Source organism: Meleagris gallopavo, chromosome 12 (assembly GCF_000146605.3).
Source record: "Meleagris gallopavo isolate NT-WF06-2002-E0010 breed Aviagen turkey brand Nicholas breeding stock chromosome 12, Turkey_5.1, whole genome shotgun sequence".
NCBI lineage: Eukaryota > Metazoa > Chordata > Aves > Galliformes > Phasianidae > Meleagris > Meleagris gallopavo.
Window position 1 is genome coordinate 5,953,216 of NC_015022.2, and position 6,637 is coordinate 5,959,852.

Genomic DNA, 6,637 nt, shown 5'->3' on the forward strand with positions numbered 1-6,637 from the left:
TTTTTAAATAAGGAAAGTCCAATACCAAGTAAAGAACAAGTTTTGAATTCAGTTGTCATCATTCTATGAATTTAATCTCAGGCTGATGAATATGAAGCTCTGTGCTTTCTGTGCTACCTAGCTCTTTGGACATAGGTTCCCCCAAGGTTTCTTGTTGGTTTTGAACAGCAGACTGAAGTAACCCGAAGGAGTTACAAGAGACTCAGGAATGTCCTCCTTGCCTAATTTCAGGGTGGGTTTTTGAACTGTATTGTGTGGAAATTACGAGCTACACTCTTAACTGCAAATCTGAACAAGTTCCAGAGAGGATTATCAATGTACCACTCTGTATGTACTGACCAACTCTCTGTGAATGTCGTCTTTGTTACTTAGCATCGGTTTTTCATGATATTATTTCCTTTTGTGTTCTCAGAACAGCAAGTAACAATGCACATCATCAGCACAGGGGAACATTTGCTTTATTCTCTGCTAAGCAGATGAGCTGCAGCTTCCATCGTTAGGATTAAAACTTTGCAGTTTCTATAAGGATTGGTCTGATAAGAGCACTGTGCATTATAGACAAGGCACGCACATCTGAAAAAGCTTGATGAAAATGAGTTCCTCAGTGGCAGTTTAGATAAGTAGGTGACATTTCACTTGCGTAATACAATACATAACAGTGCTGCTATGTCACTGTACGGGCTTTTTCCTGTTGCATAACCATGATGAAGAAGCTTAATTCTTAGAGAAACATGGCAGGCGTATTAAATGAACATATTTGCTGTCATGCTTCCTGCAAATCTTTCTTTTTCCTTGAGAGAAATGATAGCCTACACAAACCATGTATTGTTGGTAAGGTCCAAGATTTAAGAACTTGTTTTCATCCTAAAATAAGGATTAAAAACTATTAATTTAATATTTAAAAACTACTAATAGTTTTGCTCGTATCTGTAACTAAATAAAACTTCCAGAATGCTTCACTGTAAACTGGGGGCTCAAAAAGAAAATTAAACAAAGGTTTGGCTTTGTTTAGTTTTAACATTTGTCTCCCTCTGAGCACAGAAATGACTGCTTAAACGCGTGTGCTGAGCAGCTGTCCTAAATATAAAGATAAGGATGCTATAGTGTAGTAGGTGATAAGGAACCGTCCTACAATACAGGCAGTGTCTACAAGGTAATCCACAGCCACGCGAATATTTGCATAGAGAGAACAGTAAGCTGGAAGTAGGAGAATAGATTGCGACGTGAAATGTAGATTCATGTATACAATCATGTATACAATGTGATTTCATTGTATTCGGTTTTGCTGTGAAATATTATTATCTGCAAGAACTTAGATAACTTATCTAAGGTTGTTGTAATACACTTTTTGCATTTTTGTATCAGGAATTTGATGTTCACAGCACCATGACTTGCCTTTACCCTTTGTGTCTGGTAGTTGTTTGGGCTTTTGCGTGTCAGCTAGATAGTGCAGAGTTAAATAGAAGGAAGTACCTGAAAGAGGTACAAATAAGGGAAGCAGAAGGCAACACGCTTTACAGAGTGAGAGTTTAAAGTGTGTGAAATATCAGTGAAAAGCAGTACCAAGTAATCGTTTGTGGATGTTCAATCCTTTTGACAAAGAAGTGGGGGATATGCCTCTTCCAGTGTTTGTTTTTTTTCTTGCTTGAATTTGTCAAGCAAGGACAGAGGCTGTCTGTAGAGCGGTCCTTCATCCAAAGTGCCCTTTCTTTGCAGGGCCACGCTTCTAGCCTGAATGGAGTGAGCATTTGGATGGTTTCCACAGCATTCCCATGGACTGCAGTCCTTTGTGAACTGCTCTAGCATGGGTTTTCTGCACAGCCTTCAGTCCTTCAGGGTAAACCTGCTCCAGAGTGAGACCTTCACTGGCTGTGATTTTTGCCACTAATCCTGCTCTGCATGGGCAGCTCTGCACGGGCTGTGGCTTCACTTGGGGCATACCCATCTGTGTGGCAAGGGAAATACCTGCTCTGCTGCCTGCAGCAGCTCCTGCCCTCCCTCACTACCCTTGGTGTCTGCAGGATGCCCCCATGCCCCCATTCTCTCTCACTCTACTAGGCCATTTCTTTTATCTTTTTCCCCTTTTTTCCCCTTTTCTTATATGTATATCTCTCTCTATATTTCTTATATATATACAGAGGCACCACCAGCTTCGCTGACTGGCTCTTTGTGCCTGGCCGGGGGCAGCCCTTGCTCTGTAATCACATAGGCCCCCTTTACCTCCCTTCCAAAACATTGCACGTAAACCCAGTAAGTTAACCATTGTTTGAATATGGATCTTCTTTTGCTAATTGCTGGGAGGGAACTAGGCAGAGGACAGAAATATGTGATAAGGGTATGATTTATGTAAGGAACAGGTTGTATGTAACTTTTCTTGCTCTTGTCTTCCTCTGTTCCTTCTCCCATGCTCAGCTTCCTGTTTGCATTGGGAGGCTGGTGGCTCTAGTTGTCCTGGTGTCGGTTCAGTATATTTTACAGCTCAAGATGATTTATGATCTGGCCAACTTGTCAAAGGCACATGTACGGTCATCCCGATTAACAGATAACGTACCCTAGAAATACAGAGGATCAGCTTGCTGGTTCTCCCCAAAGTTACATGGATTAGTCACCTGACAAATGTCTGCCTGCCTGCCCGAAGCATGAAAGATGATTTGCAGACTCACCTAAAAATACTTAAGGCTGGTTCTGATACTGAAGTAGCTTTGGTTGAGTAATAACAGGAAGTTAAACAAAATCAGTGATACTCCCACTGACTGCTTCTTAAGTAAAATTGTTCCTAAATGTACTCTATGCATGATTTGCTGTTAAGTACATACTTTGTGTTAAAATCATTGTGTTGTGAAGTGCTGCATTCCACTTCCTTTGTGTGTTGCCTAAGGGAATTTTCTTATTTAAGTCTGCTAGAAATTGATATTATTATTTATCAATTCTTCCTTTGAATTGTGTTGATAAGGAATTAGATTTCTGTTTTCTTGACTGCTCAGACTTCCTCTTTTTACTCACTGTGCTGTTGTAGTATTTTTATCTATAAAATCAGAGAATCATACTTGGATTATAGTTTTAAGATTTGAAGTATTGACAGGCTTTTGGAGAACTTTGTGACAACCTTCACAATGTTTGTCCTTAGAGAGCAAAGGTTTACTGTTCTTTTTATATGGATTCTGACCAGTCCTACTTTTCTGCGAGTGGGATAAAAGGGAACAAGGAAATATTCTGGTGTGAAAGTAACTATAGTAAAGCTTATGTAAGTATATTTACAAATGTACACCGCATAGTAAATGTCAGTGTGATGAACTCTGGATGGTCTTACACGGCTTTTGCTTCTTGAAATTCCAGCCCGTTTCATACCTTGCTTGCTGTTTAATTTTAGAAGTTACATGGCTCAGTCCCATACTCTATCAGGCCCACATGTATCTTTTTAGCTGTTTTTATGACTAATTAGAGATTAAGTAAACCATTGAGGAAACTGAGAGGTGTAAATTCTACACAGTTTTGCTTCCCTGCTGTTTGTTCCCTGTGACAAACGGCATAAGAGTGTGTGCAGTACCTCTGAGTCAGCCACCACACAGATACATCAGAACATGAAAAGGCAGCATAGAAATGAAAATCACAATGCAGTATTTATGGTATCATAATTAGCAGTTCCGATTTGGTAACTGATGTTAATCACCTTATAATTACAGGATCAATGCACCAGGTTTTGGACCTCCGTAGAAATATTACTGAAATGGAAGAGTTTCAACTTTCACTGATGACAAAATAGCTGGACTATTTGGAGTAACAGTGAGTAAGTATGGTTTGAAGAAAGGTAAAACAGGTAGTCATAATAAACATATTATCAGCAGAATGTTTCTTAGTGGCTAATGTTTTACAGAAAAATGGAACTCTTCTGATAAGATATAATGCAAAATCACTAGAAATTATGGGGATAAGGATTTACTCATTTACTCACCTTATGCAGATCACTGTAGAGGCATTCAAATAGGGCAAGGATGCTGGTAAAGGTGTTTGAAAAATAAGTTCTTTGAACTACTTTTAAAAACTGACAGCTTTCTGATTGTGGAGTCCAACACTGGAAACTGATCTTGCCGGGAAAAAATAACCTGATTTTTCGTGAAGGATATAACACAAGGAAAACACAGTGATACTGGGGATAATAAATACATTAGCTCATGCCTCACTGTTTCTAGAAAAGGATTGTTTCATACAGTGTAGGAAATATAAACAAAACAGCAAACAAAACTCTCTTAGAAAGATGATAGAGGCATTCAGAACTGTAGGAATAAAGAAACAAAAAGAACAAAATTTGTTTTATACGTTTATCACAATTAAGAAACCACGATAACTAACCCGTTGAAGGTTATGTTGCTTAATAAAGGAGTTCCTGAAATAGATAAAACTGTTACTGAGAGAGTTGGTATCTGAACAAAAAAAAAATCATAGAAGCATGTTAGCTTTGTTCCTTGTTTTCTTGGCAGCAATCTGCATAATCTTTTGGACTTTGGAGCTTTCTGTTCTGTAATAAAATTGCATTCATTTTTTCAATTTTATCTGTTTATTTCTTCTTGGTCATAAACATAATGACATTTATATGCAGACTGAAGGCCAACATACAAATTGTCAAAAACTTCATTAATGTGACAGTTTATTTCTCTGTAGCTGCCCAGAAATGCATCTGAATATGTTTAGAGCTACATTCAGTTCTGATTATTGAATGTTCCACGCTAGGTAAGAATATTTTGGGCAGGGATTTTGTCCTATTGCTGGGTTGTGTATTTCAGGCTCAGTGAATTTGGTAAATTTTCCCTAAATATCTGTAGAATTGATGTAGAACGCTTCCTACATTCACACTCATGAGATGCTATATAAGCAAGCACACAAAAGAAATCAGCAAGGGAAATATGTGTTTTTATTAAGCTAGCTTTTTTTTTCCTTTTTCATTTCTTTTTTCTTCTTACGTTTTCTATTTATAAGAAAAGGTCTTTCTTTATGGCAAGAGATTTTGGCAGTTGGTTTGTGTCAGTTGTCGGTCCTGTAGGAGTACCAAATTGTAGGCCTATGGGAAACACGTTAGCTGTAAACGCAAATGTGAGTAGCAGAGTAGTAGTTCATTCTTTAAAAGATAGGACACAACAGGTCCCTATCTTCGCGTTGTTTTCAGATTTAAATTCTGTGTGCTCTTTTTTGCTGCTTTTGTGCTCAACAAGGATGGTTCTAGAGATCAGTACACAAAGCACTACCAACTATCTGAACTAAGGTCCATGAACCTAAGAATTCCTTTTAAATGAAGACAAGTGGTGAAGGGATTCTGTGCTGTCCCAGAATAGCATCTCCTATTGATATTGCCCTAGTTGGAATGCTGTCTTAGAGGGCCACTGATGTGACCCAGTCAGGCATTATTATTTTCTTACATGTCAGTATATAGCATTTATAAATTCACAGATCAAGAATAACATCTATCAATTGATCAGTGTAGACAATCCCCTTTCTACAGTTCTTCTGGTCCATAAAGCCTTAGGTACGAAGCCCTTTTCAGGAGATAAGTAGCAAATGTGTTCCACAGTGAGAAAGAATGTCACAGACCTGTATTAGCAATTTTGAGAGAGATGTCCCTTAAAGATAGGATTTTTGCACTAGAAAACTTTTCACCTTGTGAAGGAAGGTTTTAGTTTAAAATCATTCTTTCAAATACTTCTTGTATAAGGAACAAAGAATTCCTGTGAGGACATGTTGGTGTGGTTAGGATACAAGTCCAGCTGGCTTGTTCCCTCATCTGTGACACTCACAGGTGTTTCACCAAGTAGCATAAAGCATGTGTTGTTATTCCTTTGTGGTGTGCCCTCCTAGTTTTTGCTTCAGGGAGTTTCTGAGATGGAGGTGGTATCCTGTGTTGATCTCAAAAAATGGCTTTTCTTGAAATGATTTTATAAATTGCTTTTTGAACACTTTTCTAAATACATGGCAGTTTCACAGCTGAGCATGTTGAAGGAAGTTGTAATTTCTTGGTGTTAAATCTGCTGCCTGCTAATGACATTTGAGAGCCCTGTGTTTTGTCAGAGGAGATGGGACAGTGATCTGTCTCCTGATTAGCAGTCGTCAGGAAAAAGTGTACTGGAGACTGCAGAAAAAATGTTCAGTGACACCTTGCATAGAGAGAAGCACTGGCATTAGTTAGGGAAGAGACATGTTGGTTATCTGTTGCCTCCATTAAAAATGTAATGATTTGCGTGCTGGATTAGAAAAATGGGGTATTTTTTGAAACAGGGCACCAAACCCACAATAAATACTCAGTAGAGTCAGAAATATACAGAACTTTCTTAGTATGAATAAATACAAGATTTTCTTCTCAACGGTGAAAAGAAGTCTGTTTTTATTTTCTTCCTTCCTTCATACAGGGAACAGTGTAAATTGCTTGTCCAGGTGCTTAGCCTGCAGTTGTTCTTCTATTAATTTGGGATTGTTGGTACATCATGTCTTCTGTTTGTTCCTGTCTTAAAGTGGCAGATGTGGTTGCAAGACTTGCAGGTGGAGTGCCAAGTTACAAATAGATTACAAAGAATACCCACAAAGTGTATTTGTCCTGCTCTTTAGTTCAAGAAATAAAGCTGATGGAAGGGTACAAATCTCCTCCCCCTTA